Raw genomic sequence first — 15,890 nt, forward strand, 5'->3', positions numbered from 1 at the left:
CTCAGGTGTTCCCTTGTCTGTTTCTCTCGTTCTATCATTCGTCCCGGATCCGAGGGGGCTCACGAAGGAATCTCGGGGTCTCTTTCTGGGTGAACCCCAACAGTTATTATCAATGTCAGTTTTACTTAATAGTGTGTGCCTACATGCAATCTGAATTGTTGAAACAACATTTCCACCAACTGACTCTCATTCAACAGTGAATTTCCACCGACAGACTTGTATCATTTCTCTTCTTGGGCGCTCGTCAAAGCGCCCCAGAAGTGCAGCGAAATAGCTAATCGTGTATGGTTGCTAGGGAAAAATAACAAATATTTGACCAATCAGCATCGCCGAATTTAATGGTTTTGGGGTGCTGGAAATTTCGCCCCTGCTACAGAATACGTGGGAAAGTTTTGGTTGCTATGGTGATAAATTTGAGGTCTCAGGTCAGTCACTCAGAGAGATGATGGCGATGATGACAGTTGAGGGGCAGCTTCCACCAAATTCGGTGAGATCTTTGTTGAACTACCCTTTCGTGAGAAGGACGATGATGGAAAAATCCGTGGTAAGGAGCTGTGACCTGACAAGCCCGAAATAAACATCACCCAGCCAACCAAGGAGAAAGTTAAAGCCTACAACAGGACTTTTTGCAGGAGTTGGTTCCAGCATAAGTCGTGGCTGACAGGCTGTGGAACAGCCAATGCACTTTTTTGTTTCCCCTGCATCCTTTTCAAAAGTGACAGGTGTGATTTGACGTGGACACAGTCTGGACAAACTGACTTAAAGCAGCTCTCCGAACGCATCAAGAAGCAGGAAAGATCAAGCGTTCACATGGGAAACTGCGTAAAGCTAGCTGTGCTTGGAAGGATTAGCATAGCGGCGCAGCTAGACGATGGGTACCGCATTGCTGTAAGAAGGCACAATGAAGAGGTCGATAAAAACCGTCATATTTTATCTAAGATCATCGATTGTGTTAAATTTTGTGGTGCTTTTGAACTAGCAATGCGGGGACAGACAGACGAGCAAAGTTCTTGTACAAATAAGAACTCTCCATCCCATTCACTCACTCATTTCATCTACTCTCTCTCTCACACTTGCATACAGACATACAAATACCCATCTACTCAGACTCCCACTCACCCACTTAAAAATCACATCATACTCTCTCTCCTCACTCACTCACTCACTCACTACACAGTCCAACTTCACAAACACACACACTGACTCAAAGTAGGAACATCACTCTCTCCCTTTGGAGTTTGGACAGAGGAGATGCAAGGACTAAATCTGCCAAGTGTAAACATAACGCCATTGTTGAATCAGAACTTGTCTTTGTTATTATTGTTAGTTTTGGTTCGTGTTGTCTCTCAGTTCTGAACTGGACAGTAACTTCAAATCCTTCAGTCTCTCACACAGAAATCTTACCCTCATCTCAGAAACACACACACACACACACACACACACACACACACACACACACACACACACTGTTGATTTTATATAGATTTAGCTGAAATCATACCCTTGCTGTAAACTTCTCTCCAGAACTTGAGTATTGTATTGTATTTGATACCGTTCCTTTCCAAAGCATAAATGGAGCCTAATATAGCTGTAAATTGTTAATTTACTTTATCTGTGAAACTGCTGATTTTGAGAAGGAAATTAAATTATAATTGTGGAATTGTCATTTTCTGACTGTTCATTTGAATGCTTATACTGGACTAGGTAGAGAAATCTATTGGCACACCAGCCCCACCAAGAATTTTTTTCACCAGCCGCCACTGCTTGAGACCCCAAGAATGGCACAGGAATAGTTTTAAGCGTTAACAATAAATCTAATATTGTAATATTTATGATTAAAATGATTCATATAAGTTGTGGCCTGAGTGAATGACCTTGACGTCTGTAACGTCACAGCAGAAAGGCTATCGGTCTCATCGCCATTTCCGCTATACTAAAACACAGACGTAACTGCAACTTCCAGCTTCCATTTTGAGCTAATTTATCACCATGTCACATAGATGTGTTGCTGGCCGGTGCAGCAACATGACAGAAGGTGGATTTATGTTGCATTTGTAGCCGGCCTAATATGACACATCGTCCGGCTGTTGATCTCTGCGTTGTGTCTTGGTTGTCTGTGAACAAAGAATGAGATGAAGACAACTGCTGCCTTGCCAACCGGGGGGGGGGGGAATTTATTCTGTGTGAAACATATTAATATAAGTACAGCAACTTCGCTCTGGTTTAACATGCACACCTCTCCTCAGCAGCGCCTTCAGCCGACTGAGAGTGCATTGCAAATCACACATCAAAATACATCTCATTCTGATCGTATAATTACAGTTACATTTTCCACCCACCAGCGGCAATTTTAGCATTTTTATGAATTAATGAAATCTCAAAATGGACATAACCTCACAATAAACAGAAATATACATGTACAGCAATAAAAATGACAAACAGGGAGCTCACATACCTGTGTGAAACACATTAATATAAGTACAGCAACTTCGCTCTGGTTTAACATGCACACCTTTAAAGGAGAAACAAAAAAACAGCAGACACATGAAAAACCACCCGCGTGTTCTTGTAGCCTAGCTTACGTTAACTTTTGAGGCTAACAAACTGCCAAAGTGCTGTACTCAATGAAAAATAATACATTCATATAACAAGATAAACACTAACACAAGAGACCAACATTAGCAACTTACACAAAGTAACATACAAGTCTCTGTCTAGCGTTTTACCGTGTTTCACACAACAATGACCAGAGTGACGACCAAGTCTTACCTCTCTTCAGCAGCGCCTTCAGCCAACTGAGGAGAGAGGCGCGAATAACAGTAACAGCGTCACACACAGTGTCAGAATAAAAGACGAAAATAAAAAGCTCCCTAAAAAGAACTTATTCAAAACTGAATATACAATAAAAATACAATAAAACAAAGGGATTTTGGTGAAATATAAATCTCACACGCTCACATGGGCTACAGCCACCCCTCCTAGATTTCACCAAAATCCTTACTATACCTCTGAAACCAATTAGAACACTTGTACAATGGACTCAAAATGCAAATACCTGACCAGGGCTCACTGTTCTTCCATCTCAGACAGGACCTTTCGCAATTTCTGGTAATGAGCTGGCGGCACCCGCCGGTAAGGGAGGCAAAACGGTTTCTCATCTGTGAGTCTAATGCGATGCATGAAACCTTTTGCCTCACCGCAGTCCAGTGCATGTTTGGAGAAGATGTCATTGTACTGTTCAAACAGCTCTATTAACTTCTCTTTCCCCACTTGATCAGCATGACACTGTTGGATGTTGATGTCAGCAAGTCCAGCCCGCTGTAATTGCTGTTTGAGATCTGCAGGCTCGGCATCATCATGCTTCTTCTCCTGTTTTGTCATTTCCGAGTTGGCTGGTGCCCTGGAAAATCTCAAAATCCTCCACAGCTAATCAAGGAGACACATCAGCCAGTTTGCTGTTTCTTTTGAGGGTGATGGGTTTGTCCAAGAGATTGATAACTTTCATGGGGACCCATCCATCCCCCCACAAGGGTGTGATGATACGTCCAACTAGGATGTTTCGAGGCATAGACTTGGATGCGGTGGGCTCAATAATCACTGTACTGCCCAGTGACATGGGAGCAGTTTTTGGCAGTTTACCCCAGAGTAAATGTTCTTGTCTCGCCAGTAGGGTGATTGACTGCTGGAGCTTCACCGTCCCGATCTTCTCCGGGAGCTCCTCTCCCCTCCAACGGGATGAGTTTGCCATGAGGTCAAGGAACTGCTCACATTCTGGAAGGAGATTGCCACTGGAGACAAGATGCCAATAGTCACTGGTTATTTTCAGCTGATTCATGAGGAATCTGATCACATTCGTGTCTACGATCAGATCATCATGTTGTCCAGGGACCACAAGAACAGGCACTATACAACTCACCCCATACAGTTTCATTTCTACTTAATACATGCACTTGGGTTTACTTAATGTCCCTCCACAGCCTACCAACACAATCTCCTGAGTCAAGGGGATGGGTTCGAAGAGTGCATTTTCACTCAACATTTTCTGCTCTGCCTGTTCACTGAGCGTACAGGCCATGGAACCTGAATCAAACATCCCTTGCACCTGAAATGTGTTATTTATGGCAACAGGGGTGTAAAACAGTTCATCAAAAGGTCCCACTCTCTGTGTGTTTTGCACTATTACCTTAGCACCAGCCGGTGCTGCACCACATGCTACTATATAATGCTTTTCAACATGACTGTCAAGGGTTTCTTTTTCTCTTGTGCCCGCACATCCCCTCACCAAGTGCAGGCCAGCTAGTTTAAAGGCTGAGTGTTCTGTGGCGAAGAGGTGCGCTGACCTTGACTGAGCTGACGATTAGGACAGTTTCTCTTGATGTGGTTTGGCTCAAAGCATGCTAAGCATAGGCGCATTTGCCTGCAATGTGCTAGAGTGGAGTGCTCGGAAGACTTGCAGACTCTGCAGGATTGATGCTGAAACCGATCAGAGGAGACTGGTTTGGACACGGCATGGTTATTTTGTGACAGTGCTCGGTCGAAAAGATTGACTAGCATTTTCAGGCAGTTATCATTACAAGGGGGTTTGGATGCTGCACTGTTCTCACTCTCTATGGGTGACTCTACTATGTGGCAGACTGTAGCTGAGTCGTCAGGTGCCGGAGTCTGGACATGAGCTGTCACTGATCTAAGGCACTTTGATTTGGAGAGCACCTGTCCTTTCATTTCAATTTGATAGCAATCAATGCGCTCTTGGATCTCACTAGCGGCCCATTTATCTGGCGCTTTGAACTTGAGAACAGCAGCAAGTGTGGGATCTGGGCAGTATTTAACAAACATCATGGCTGCCTCCTGACATGGATTTTCCATCTGTCGTCCAAGTCTTTTCAAGCCCTCCTCTGCTATGTCAACTGCCTTATTCAGTCAAAGCCAGCACTCCACGGGAGTCTCTCCAGCCACCGGAACTGTGCGACAGAAATCAGCCATAGGCATATGTTGAAAAGTCAAGTGTCGAGAGGTCTAAGAGTAGTGGCACACGAATCCAGCCGGAAACAGAAATCCAATTTATTCCATTTTTATTTCTGCAGCACAGCAATGTAAATCCAGTGAGCCAGTGACAAAAGAAAATAAAGAAACTAAGTCTAAATTAAATGTAGGAAAATATATACATCTGCATATTTACACTATTTACAAAAAAATAAATGGGCTATGAGAAGCCAACATAACAAACAAAAGAAATAGCCAAAGGCTCACAATGTCAATTCAAGACACAACTTACTCACACAACTGAGTATTTGGAGCACAGACACACACGTCTGATCATCAAAGAGCTCTCCCCTCTACTAACAATTCTCCCCATTATCAGGGCTACCTGGCACACCCCGCAGGAAGACTATACCATTACACCAAAAGCTACAGGGGTGTTTACAACCAGGATGACACAATTAAAGGGATAGTTCGGGATTTTTGACATGAATCTATATGGTATCCCCGTCAGCAGTGTCGTGCATCCACACTGACTTACCCCCGACAGTGTTCTGTGAGCCTAGATATTGTACAGTGTTGGTCAGTGCACAAGTAGTTCCGGCAGGTTTCCTGGGGTCTGCAAAGTAACACGTTTTTCTTCTCAAAACAGCTCGTGTTCGAATGAGTGATTTATTAGCATAACAAAACCCTTGTAGTCCAAAAAGTCACACCTTGTAATTGCTTGGGGCTACTTTCTCTCAATAGCGATCAGTGCGCGCTGTCACTGTTAACAGTTGTGTGCGAGCTAGCCAACAACTTTCATTAGTTGTTCGACAGTGTTTAGCAGCAGCAAATTGCTTTCCTCCTCAGTATACAAGTGCGCTTCCATAGCAGGGAAAAAGAAACTACCACTGCTGCCTATGTAGTGCCCTATTTATACAAATAGGAGTCATTCAGGATTCAGCCATGACACGGAGCAAAAACATGGCTGAATCCTGAATGACTCCTATTTGTATAAATAGGGCACTACATAGGCAGCAGTGGTAGTTTCTTTTTCCCTGCTATGGAAGCGCACTTGTATACTGAGGAGGAAAGCAATTTGCTGCTGCTAAACACTGTCGAACAACTAATGAAAGTTGTTGGCTAGCTCGCACACAACTGTTAACAGTGACAGCGCGCACTGATCGCTATTGAGAGAAAGTAGCCCCAAGCAATTACAAGGTGTGACTTTTTGGACTACAAGGGTTTTGTTATGCTAATAAATCACTCATTCGAACACGAGCTGCTTTGAGAAGAAAAACGTGTTACTTTGCAGACCCTAGGAAACCTGCCGGAACTACTTGTGCACTGACCAACACTGTACAATATCTAGGCTCACAGAACACTGTCGGGGGTAAGTCAGTGTGGATGCACGACACTGCTGACGGGGATACCATATAGATTCATGTCAAAAATCCCGAACTATCCCTTTAAATATAATAAGTTAAAATGGTACCATAACAAAATGAATTATATTAGGCCTTCTACATAAACATATTACACATGCATATTTATCATTACAGTCATTTCATGCTTCAAACACAAAGTTACTACCCCAAGGGTGCAACCATGTGCACTCGCGAATCTACCGCGGAAATATAATATTCTGGAATACTCAAGCGCATCTTTTAGGACTACGCGTTAATAGTGAAACCCAGGTAAGAACTACCCATTTAAAATGCTAAGCAAAACACTTGTAGATGCACTTAGACATCTCAAAACTAAGCGGTTACAATACCACATGCTGGAACATCGTTTCTAAAGCATTCATGCATAAAATGACACAGGTAGAGTACCCGCTGTTTGTGTAATGTTGTGTAGTGTTTGTGGTGTGTGTGCGAGTGACATGTTTGCATATGAATATCACGTTTGTGTCACTAACTAATGTGTGCACTCATACGATAGAACACAAGGCGTAAAACACAATGCAAACATGATGTACTGTTTCACGCAGTAATTATTAAAGTCCATAGATAAACTATGACAGGGGCAATGAAAGTTTACATGGGAGAATAGCGTTTCAAACGTTCAATGGCGGCCGCTTAGGACGCCGTGATGATGCGCTCAGCATCCGCGGCATCACAGCATACATGAGTATGTTACTTCACTGAAATGTTGCTTGAGAATATCATAGATGACCTTTGGATTTTCTCGAGGTTTCATAGATGGGCTGCTTCTCAGAGTTATCCTCACTATGTCCTTTGCTTTGCCCATTAACTTAGACATTATTTCAGAGTGCTGTTCATCCAAAGGTGTGGTTCATTTCTTGAGGTACACTTCCATTAACTCTTCCCACTCACAGACTGTGTTTTTATCAGACCCATCTCCTCAGAAAACCAGAGGTTCTCTCACATCTGACTGGAGGATTAACTTTGCACCAGCTAAGTTGAGGAAAGTGGGATCTCTGGGTAACTGGCCTGCACTGCTCTGAGCTTGTGTGCCACTGACATCTCTTTCCCCACACTCACCCCTTAACTGCTCTTTTATAGTCTGTCCTACCTGCTGAGCAATGCGTGTTATCAGGTTATTCAAAGCGAGGTTTGTAGTAGCTGGGAGTGTGTCTTCCTGGCCTAGACTAGCTGTTGCATGACCAGGTAAGCGAGTGGAGCAAAAAGCTGGGGAACCTACATTAGCTGCTGGTCAGGTTGGGGTACTAGATAACCCACTGACTGATCTCCCCCTTCCAACAGGGAAACTAAAATTATCATCTGACACTTTGTCTTCATCCATTTTTCCAACAACATATGTCATTTTCAACCTTCTATGACACTTGACTGTTCACAATAAAAATTTACCAAAATGACAAATTGACCCTTTTCCATAAAGTGTTACATCACTGTATTGATAACAGTTCGAAAAAAAATGTTTTATTTCTGTCTGTTACCCTTTAAGACTTTTTACTCAGTTAGCACTGGAAAGCCCCTCCTAGGACTGCCACCTTATTGTGGTGGAGGGGTTTGTGTGCTTGAATGATCCTAGGAGCTATGTTGTTGGGGGCATTATGCCCCTGTCAGGGTTTCCCAAGGCAGACAGGTCCTAGGTGACAGGCCAGACCAAGAGCAGTTCACCAAAACCCTAATGGAGAAACCATCGAGGACCGTGACGTCGCCCAGTATGGCGCAGCCGGGGCCCCACCCTGGAGCCAGGCCTGGGGTTGGGGCTCATTTGCGAGCGCTTGGTGGGCGGACCTTTGCCCATGGGGCCCAGCCAGGCTTAGCCCGAAGAGGTGACGTGGGCCCGACCTCCTGTGGGTTCACCACTCACAGAGGTAGCAGTAGGGGACTGGTGCAGTGTGGATTGGGTGGCAGTCGAAGGCAGGCGCCTCGATGACCTGATCCCCAGACACAGCGGCTAGCTGTTGGGACATGGAATGTCACTTCGCTGGGGGGGAAAGAGCCTGAGCTTGTGCGGGAGGTTGAGAGGTACTGGCTAGAGATAATCGGGCTCACCTCCACACACAGGTTGGGCTCTGGAACCCAGCTCCTCGAGAGGGGCTGGACTCTCCACTTCTCTGGAGTCACCCATGGTGAGCAGCGGCGGGCTGGTGTGGGCTTGCTTATAGCTCCCCAGCTCAGCCGCCATGTGTTGGAGTTTACCCCAGTGAACAAGAGGGTCACCTCTCTGCGCCTTCGGATTGGGAAGAGGGCTCTTGCTGTTGTTTGTGCCTACAGGCCAAATAGCAGTATAGAGTATCCGGCCTTCTTGGAGTCCCTGGGAGAGGTACTGAGGGGTGCTCAGACTGGGGACTCCATTGTGCTACTGGGGGACTTCAATGCTCACGTGGGCGATGACAGTGACACCTGGAGGGGCGTGGTTGGGAGGAACGGCCTCCCCGATCTGAACCCAAGTGGTGTTTTGTAATTGGACTTCTGTGCTAGTCACGGTTTGTCCATAAGGAACACCATGTTCGAGCATAGGGGTGTCCATAAGTGCACGTGGCACCAGGACACCTTAGGTCGGAGGTTGATGATAGACTTTGTTGTTGTTTCATCTGATCTCCGGCCCTATGTCTTGGACACTTGGGTGAAGAGAGGGGCTGAGCTGTCAACTGATCACCACCTGGTGGTGAGTTGGATCCGCTGGCGGAGGAGGAAGCTGGACAGACCTGGCAGGCCCAAACGTATGGTGAGGGTCTGCTGGGAATGTCTGGCTGAGCACTCTGTTGGGGAGGTCTTTTAACTCCCACCTCCGGGAGAGCTTTTCCCAGCTTCCGAGGGAGGCAGGGGACATTGAGTCTGAATGGACCATGTTCTCTGCCTCCATTGTGGATGAAGCTGTTTGGAGCTGTGTCCGCAAGGTCTCCGGTGCCTGTCGTAGGCAGCAATCCCCGAACCCAGTGGTGGGCACCAGTAGTAAGGGATGCCGTCAAGCTGAAGAAGGAGTCCTATCGGGCCATGTTGACCTCCAGGACTCCTGAGGCAGCTGACGGGTATCAGCAGGCCAGGCGTGCTGCAGCTCGGGCAGTTGTGGAGGCAAAAACTCAGAACTGGGAGGAGTTCGGGGAGGCCATGGAGAAGGACTATCGGTCGGCCTCGAAGAAATTCTGGCAAACTGTCCAGCGCCTCAGGAGGGGGAAGCAGTACTCTGCCAACACTGTTTACAGTGCGGGTGGGGAGCTGTTGACCTCGACTGGGGACATTGTCAGGTGGTGGAAGGAATACTTTGAGGATCTCCTCAATCCAAACGTCATGTCTTCCATTGAGGAGACTGAGGCTGATGACTCAGAGGTGGACTCGTCCATTACCCAAGCCGAAGTCACTGAGGTGGTTTGCAAGCTCCTCGGTGGCAAGGCACCAGGGGTGGATGAGATCCGCCCTGAGTATCTCAAGTCTCTGGATGTTGTGGGGCTGTCTTGGTTGACACGCCTCTGCAACATCGCGTGGCGGTCAGGGACAGTGCCTCTGGAGTGGCAGACTGGGGTGGTGGTCCCTCTTTTTAAGAAAGGGGACCGGAGAGTGTGCTCCAATTATAAGGGAATCACACTTCTCAGCCTCCCAGGGAAGGTTTACTCCAGGGTACTGGAGAGGAGAATTCGACCAATAGTCGAACCTCGGATCCAGGAGGAACATTGCGGTTTTTGTCCTGGTCGCGGAACACTGGACCAGCTCTATACCCTTCATAGGGTGCTCGAGGGTTCATGGGAGTTTGCCCAACCAGTCCACATGTGCTTTGTGGATCTGGAGAAGGCATTCGACCATGTCCCCCATGGTATTCTGTGGGGGGTGCTTCGGGAGTATGGGGTTCGGGGCTCTTTGCTAAGGGCTGTCCGGTCCCTTTACGAATGGAGCAGGAGTCTGGTTCGCATTGCCGGCAGTAAGTCAGACCTGTTCCCAGTGCATGTTGGACTCTGGCAGGGCTGCCCTTTGTCACCGGTTCTGTTCATAATTTTTATGGACATAATTTCTAGGCACAGCCAGGGGCCGGAAGGAATCCTGTTTGGGAACCACAGGATTTCATCTCTGCTTTTTGCGGATGATGTTGTCCTGTTGGCTTCTTCAAACTTGGCCCTTCAACATGCACTGGGGCGGTTTGCAGTCGAGTGTGAAGCGGCTGGGATGAGAATCAGCATGATCACATCCACACTTTCCCGGACCTTCTTGCTGTGAGGCGACAGCACTAACCACTACACCACCGTGCTGCCCCTGTATCACAGTATTATAGATTTAATTTTCTCATTTACATGATAAAAGGGGGAATTGTAGAGTAAATTTTAGTGTCACAGTCAGTGCGTTTACATGCACATAGAGAAAATCAAATTTCTGCCGTTGCTCGACTGAAATCGAAGTTCTAAATGCCATGGAAACACCTTAGCTCGGCTGAAATTGAACCGAACTTGATTTCTCGTAATCGAGCTACACGACCTAGATTATACAATTTTAGCCGAACTACTTAGTGCATGTATACCCTAACGAGCTACGTAGTCGAGCTACTTACTTCAGCACTGCCCCTTCCGGAAGTGACGAGTGACGAGACCACAAGCGGGAAACACAACAGCCTCGGTCGGCATGACACGTCACCTTAGCCGCCACTTTATTAGGAACACTTGTGCACCCATTTCCAGTTAGTTGGTAAGTTATTAGCATGTTAGCAGGCTAACAGTTAATATGTTCACCATTACAGATCAACTTCAACTTAGTGGCCATTTTATTAGGAACACTTCTGTTCGTACATACACTCTTCTTGTGAACACGGAACTGATAACTTTGTTTATACTCTTGAATAGCTCTTCTTCATGACGACAACCGGAAGTGTACCAACACGATGGGGCGTGTAGTGCCACCTGTGGCTCGGGTGCACAATGTACCTCACCAGGGGCGGTCCGACCGGGCAGCCGCCCGGGGCGGCATCACGGGGGGCGGCACGAGCGTGGGCGCGAAAAAAAAAAAAACGGTCCCAAACAAAAAAAGGTCCCCCAAAAATCCCCCCCCGAAATAAAAAAAAAAACAAGACGGGCGGGGGGTTTGAACATTTTGGATGGGGAAGCCCAATACCAAAGTTGCGCAGGTGACGTCATCAGTGTGTGTGTGTGTGTGTGTGTGCCTAACTTGTCGTAGCCCCATAATATGTACAATCCCGCCAGCAGAACGTTGTACTAGTCATCAAAAAGACTTTACTACCATAGTACTACACTACTATGATATTACACAGAGTCTTAAGTAATACATTACGACTTGATCATTGCCATTCTGGTAACAGCAAGTTTATAACGGGCCGTGTCCGCGACGTACAACACATGACGAGAAATGTTTAAACGACCATGTAAAGCTGTTAACATTCTGTTGGCTAATACAGAGCCCAACGCGGGGGGGGGGGTGCGCGGGCGCAAAAAAAAAAAAACGGTCCCAAAAAAATAAAGGTCCCCAAAAAAAACCCCACAAAAAAAAAAACAAGACGGGGGGGCGCCAGCAGGGGGTTTCGCCCGGGGAGTAAATCACTCTAGGATCGCCACTGTACCTCACACAATAGCTCGATTTCCTTGTGTGCATGTAGGATTGGATTTCTCTGGCACCCCTGCTGGGACCCTTAACTCGATTACCGACAGTAGCTCGATTTGGATGTGCATGTAAACGCACTGACTGTCTTGTAATTTTCCTTTTCACTGAGCGTTTCCTCTTCAAGGACTAATGACTCAGAACATTCACCACCGCAACATGTTCATTTTATCATGCTCATTATGTGCATAGCGGATGTGCGTACAAACCAGTGATTAGAGAAGATCCAATCAGCTTTAGAACTGATCACGCTCTGGCATGCAATTGCAATAGATGTAATGCAATAGATGTCTCCTTTTTATCTAGTAAAGAGTATATATAGATTTGAGAACAAAGGGACGGTATGAGTGGTGTGCTGAACCCTTATCACCATGTGTCTGTTTCTGCAATAAACCTTCTTTAACTTACAAAAGGACGAGACTGGTGTTCAGGGGCGGTCCGACCGGGCAGCCGCCTGGGGCGGCATCACGGGGGGGGCGGCACGAGCGTGAAAAAAAAAAAACGGTCCCAAAAAAAAAGGTCCCCCAAACCCCCCCCCCCCGAAATAAAAAAAAACAAGACGGGCGGGGGGTTTGAACATTTTGGATGGGGAAGCCCAATACCAAAGTTGCGCAGGTGACGTCATCAGTGTGTGTGTGTGTGTGTGTGCCTAACTTGTCGTAGCCCCATAATATGCACAATCCCGCCAGCGGAACGTTGTACTAGTCATCAAAAAGACTTTACTACCATAGTACTACACTGCTATGACATTACACAGAGTCTTAAGTAATACATTACGACTTGATCATTGCCATTCTGGTAACAGCAAGTTTATAACGGGCCGTGTCTGCAACGTACAACACACGACGAGAAATGTTTAAACGACCATGTAAAGCTGTTAACATTCTGTTGGCTAAGACAGAGCCCAACGCGGGGGGGGGAGCACGAGCGCGGGCGCGAAAAAAAAAAACGGTCCCCAAAAAAAAGGTCCCCCAAAAAAAAACCCCGAAAAAAAAAACAAGACGGGCGGGGGGGGGCACCAGCAGGGGGTTTCGCCAGGGGAGTAAATCACTCTAGGATCGCCACTGCTGGTGTTGGTGTTTGTCATTTTTCAACGACGTGTTGGAAAGATCTTCAGGAGCAGCATCAGGGTCATTTCTGAATTTAATTTTAGTATCATGTGTTAAATGGATGTGAACAAGAAGTCAGGAAATGAGATGAGAGGAGAATTTTTTTATTTTTTTATTTTGATCAAAAACACTTCCACTGTTGAGGTATTTATAGATTTATTTTTAGAATGTACAACCCCGATTCCAAAAAAGTTGGGACAAAGTACAAATTGTAAATAAAAATGGAATGCAATGATGTGGAAGTTTCAAAATGCCATATTTTATTCAGAATAGAACATAGATGACATATCAAATGTTTAAACTGAGAACATGCATCATTTAAAGAGAAAAATTAGGTGATTTTAAATTTCATGACAACAACACATCTCAAAAAAGTTGGGACAAGGCCATGTTTACCACTGTGAGACATCCCCTTTTCTCTTTACAACAGTCTGTAAACGTCTGGGGACTGAGGAGACAAGTTGCTCAAGTTTAGGGATAGGAATGTTAACCCATTCTTGTCTAATGTAGGATTCTAGTTGCTCAACTGTCTTAGGTCTTTTTTGTCGTATCTTACGTTTTATGATGCGCCAAATGTTTTCTATGGGTGAAAGATCTGGACTGCAGGCTGGCCAGTTCAGTACCCAGACCCTTCTTCTACGCAGCCATGATGCTGTAATTGATGGAGTATGTGGTTTGGCATTGTCATGTTGGAAAATGCAAGGTCTTCCCTGAAAGAGACGTCGTCTGGATGGGAGCATATGTTGCTCTAGAACCTGGATATACCTTTCAGCATTGATGGTGTCTTTCCAGATGTGTAAGCTGCCCATGCCACACGCACTAATGCAACCCCATACCATCAGAGATGCAGGCTTCTGAACTGAGCGCTGATAACAACTCGTGTCGTCCTTCTCCTCTTTAGTCCGAATGACACGACGTCCCTGATTTCCATAAAGAACTTCAAATTTTGATTCCTCTGACCACGAGCCTTGGCCCAGAGAAGACATCTGCGCTTCTGGATCATGTGTAGATACGGCTTCTTCTTTGAACTATAGAGTTTTAGCTGGCAACGGCTGATGGCACAGTGAATTGTGTTCACAGATAATGTTCTCTGGAAATGTTCCTGAGCCCATTTTGTGATTTCCAATACAGAAGCATGCCTGTATGTGATGCAGTGCCGTCTAAAGGCCAATTTATGCTGACAACGCAGTCCTCGCAGACGGTGTCGCAGACAGTGTCTGCGTAGCCCCCCCACCTTCGCAGACGCTCTGCGCGCACCTCCCAAAAATTGTGACCACCGCAGAAGCCTGGCAGACAAGAGGGCTCTGATTGGTCCACTCTATATCCGCTGTACACGCACTTCCGCTTCCCTACTTTCCCGGTTTGTTTTGTTTTCACGACCGGCATTTTTAAAAACACGAGCGAAGATGGAGCAGCACGAAGAGCGGTTGATCGAGGAAGTGAGGAAGTACGTACATCTATACGACTCCAGTTCTAGTCATTATAAGTAACCGGAGGATAAACACTCCACTAACCACACCCACCAACTACTCCTAGCGACTTCGCGCCCCCTTGCGTTGTGCCGGTGAATAACATCGCGCACGCCTATTATCCCCGCTCAACAATAAATTACAACTGTCTGCGAAAAGCTGTCTGCGAAAGCCGTGTCGCACAAGCATGCAGAGGCCTTAAGGGCCCGAAGATCACGGGCACCCAGTATGGTTTTCCAGCCTTGACCCTTACACACAGAGATTCTTCCAGATTCTCTGAATCTTTTGATGATATTATGCACTGTAGATGATGATATGTTCAAACTCTTTGCAAATTTACACTGTCGAACTCCTTTCTGATATTAATCCACTATTTGTCGGCGCAGAATTAGGGGGATTGGTGATCCTCTTCCCATCTTTACTTCTGAGAGCCGCTGCCACTCCAAGATGCTCTTTTTATACCCAGCCATGTTAAAGACCTATTGCCAATTGACCTAATGAGTTGCAATTTGGTCCTCCAGCTGTTCCTTTTTTGTACCTTTAACTTTTCCAGCCTCTTATTGCCCCTGTCCCAACTTTTTTGAGATGTGTTGCTGTCATGAAATTTCAAATGAGCCAATATTTGGCATGAAATTTCAAAATGTCTCACTTTCAACATTTGATATGTTGTCTATGTTCTATTGTGAATACAACATCAGTTTTTGAGATTTGTAAATTATTGCATTCCATTTTTATTTACAATTTGTACTTTGTCCCAACTTTTTTGGAATCGGGGTTGTACTTACACACACTTTTCCCCTTCTGCTTTTTCATCTTATCTCATCTCATTATCTCTAGCTGCTTTATCCTGTTCTACAGGGTCGCAGGCAAGCTGGAGCCTATCCCAGCTGACTACGGGCGAAAGGCGGGGTACACCCTGGACAAGTCAACAGGTCATCACAGGGCTGACACATAGACACAGACAACCATTCACACTCACATTCACACCTACGCTCAATTTAGAGTCACCAGTTAACCTAACCTGCATGTCTTTGGACTGTGGGGGAAACTGGAGCACCCGGAGGAAACCCACACGGTTTCATCTTATCCTTGGGCATTTTTTGATCATTTTATTTTCACTGCTTGACCATTTTGTAGATGATTAGATTATTATGGTTTCAGAATGGGATCAGAAATTTAAACATAATGTAAGTAAACTATGTGCAAACATTACAACAAATTCAATATAAAAGATGTTTTTAAATTACAGTTACAGATAATGGATGGATGGATGGATGGATGATCAGATCAATTAATCACTTCAGAATCCTGTTCATGAG

Source organism: Neoarius graeffei, chromosome 17 (genome assembly GCF_027579695.1).
Source record: "Neoarius graeffei isolate fNeoGra1 chromosome 17, fNeoGra1.pri, whole genome shotgun sequence".
Lineage (NCBI taxonomy): Eukaryota > Metazoa > Chordata > Actinopteri > Siluriformes > Ariidae > Neoarius > Neoarius graeffei.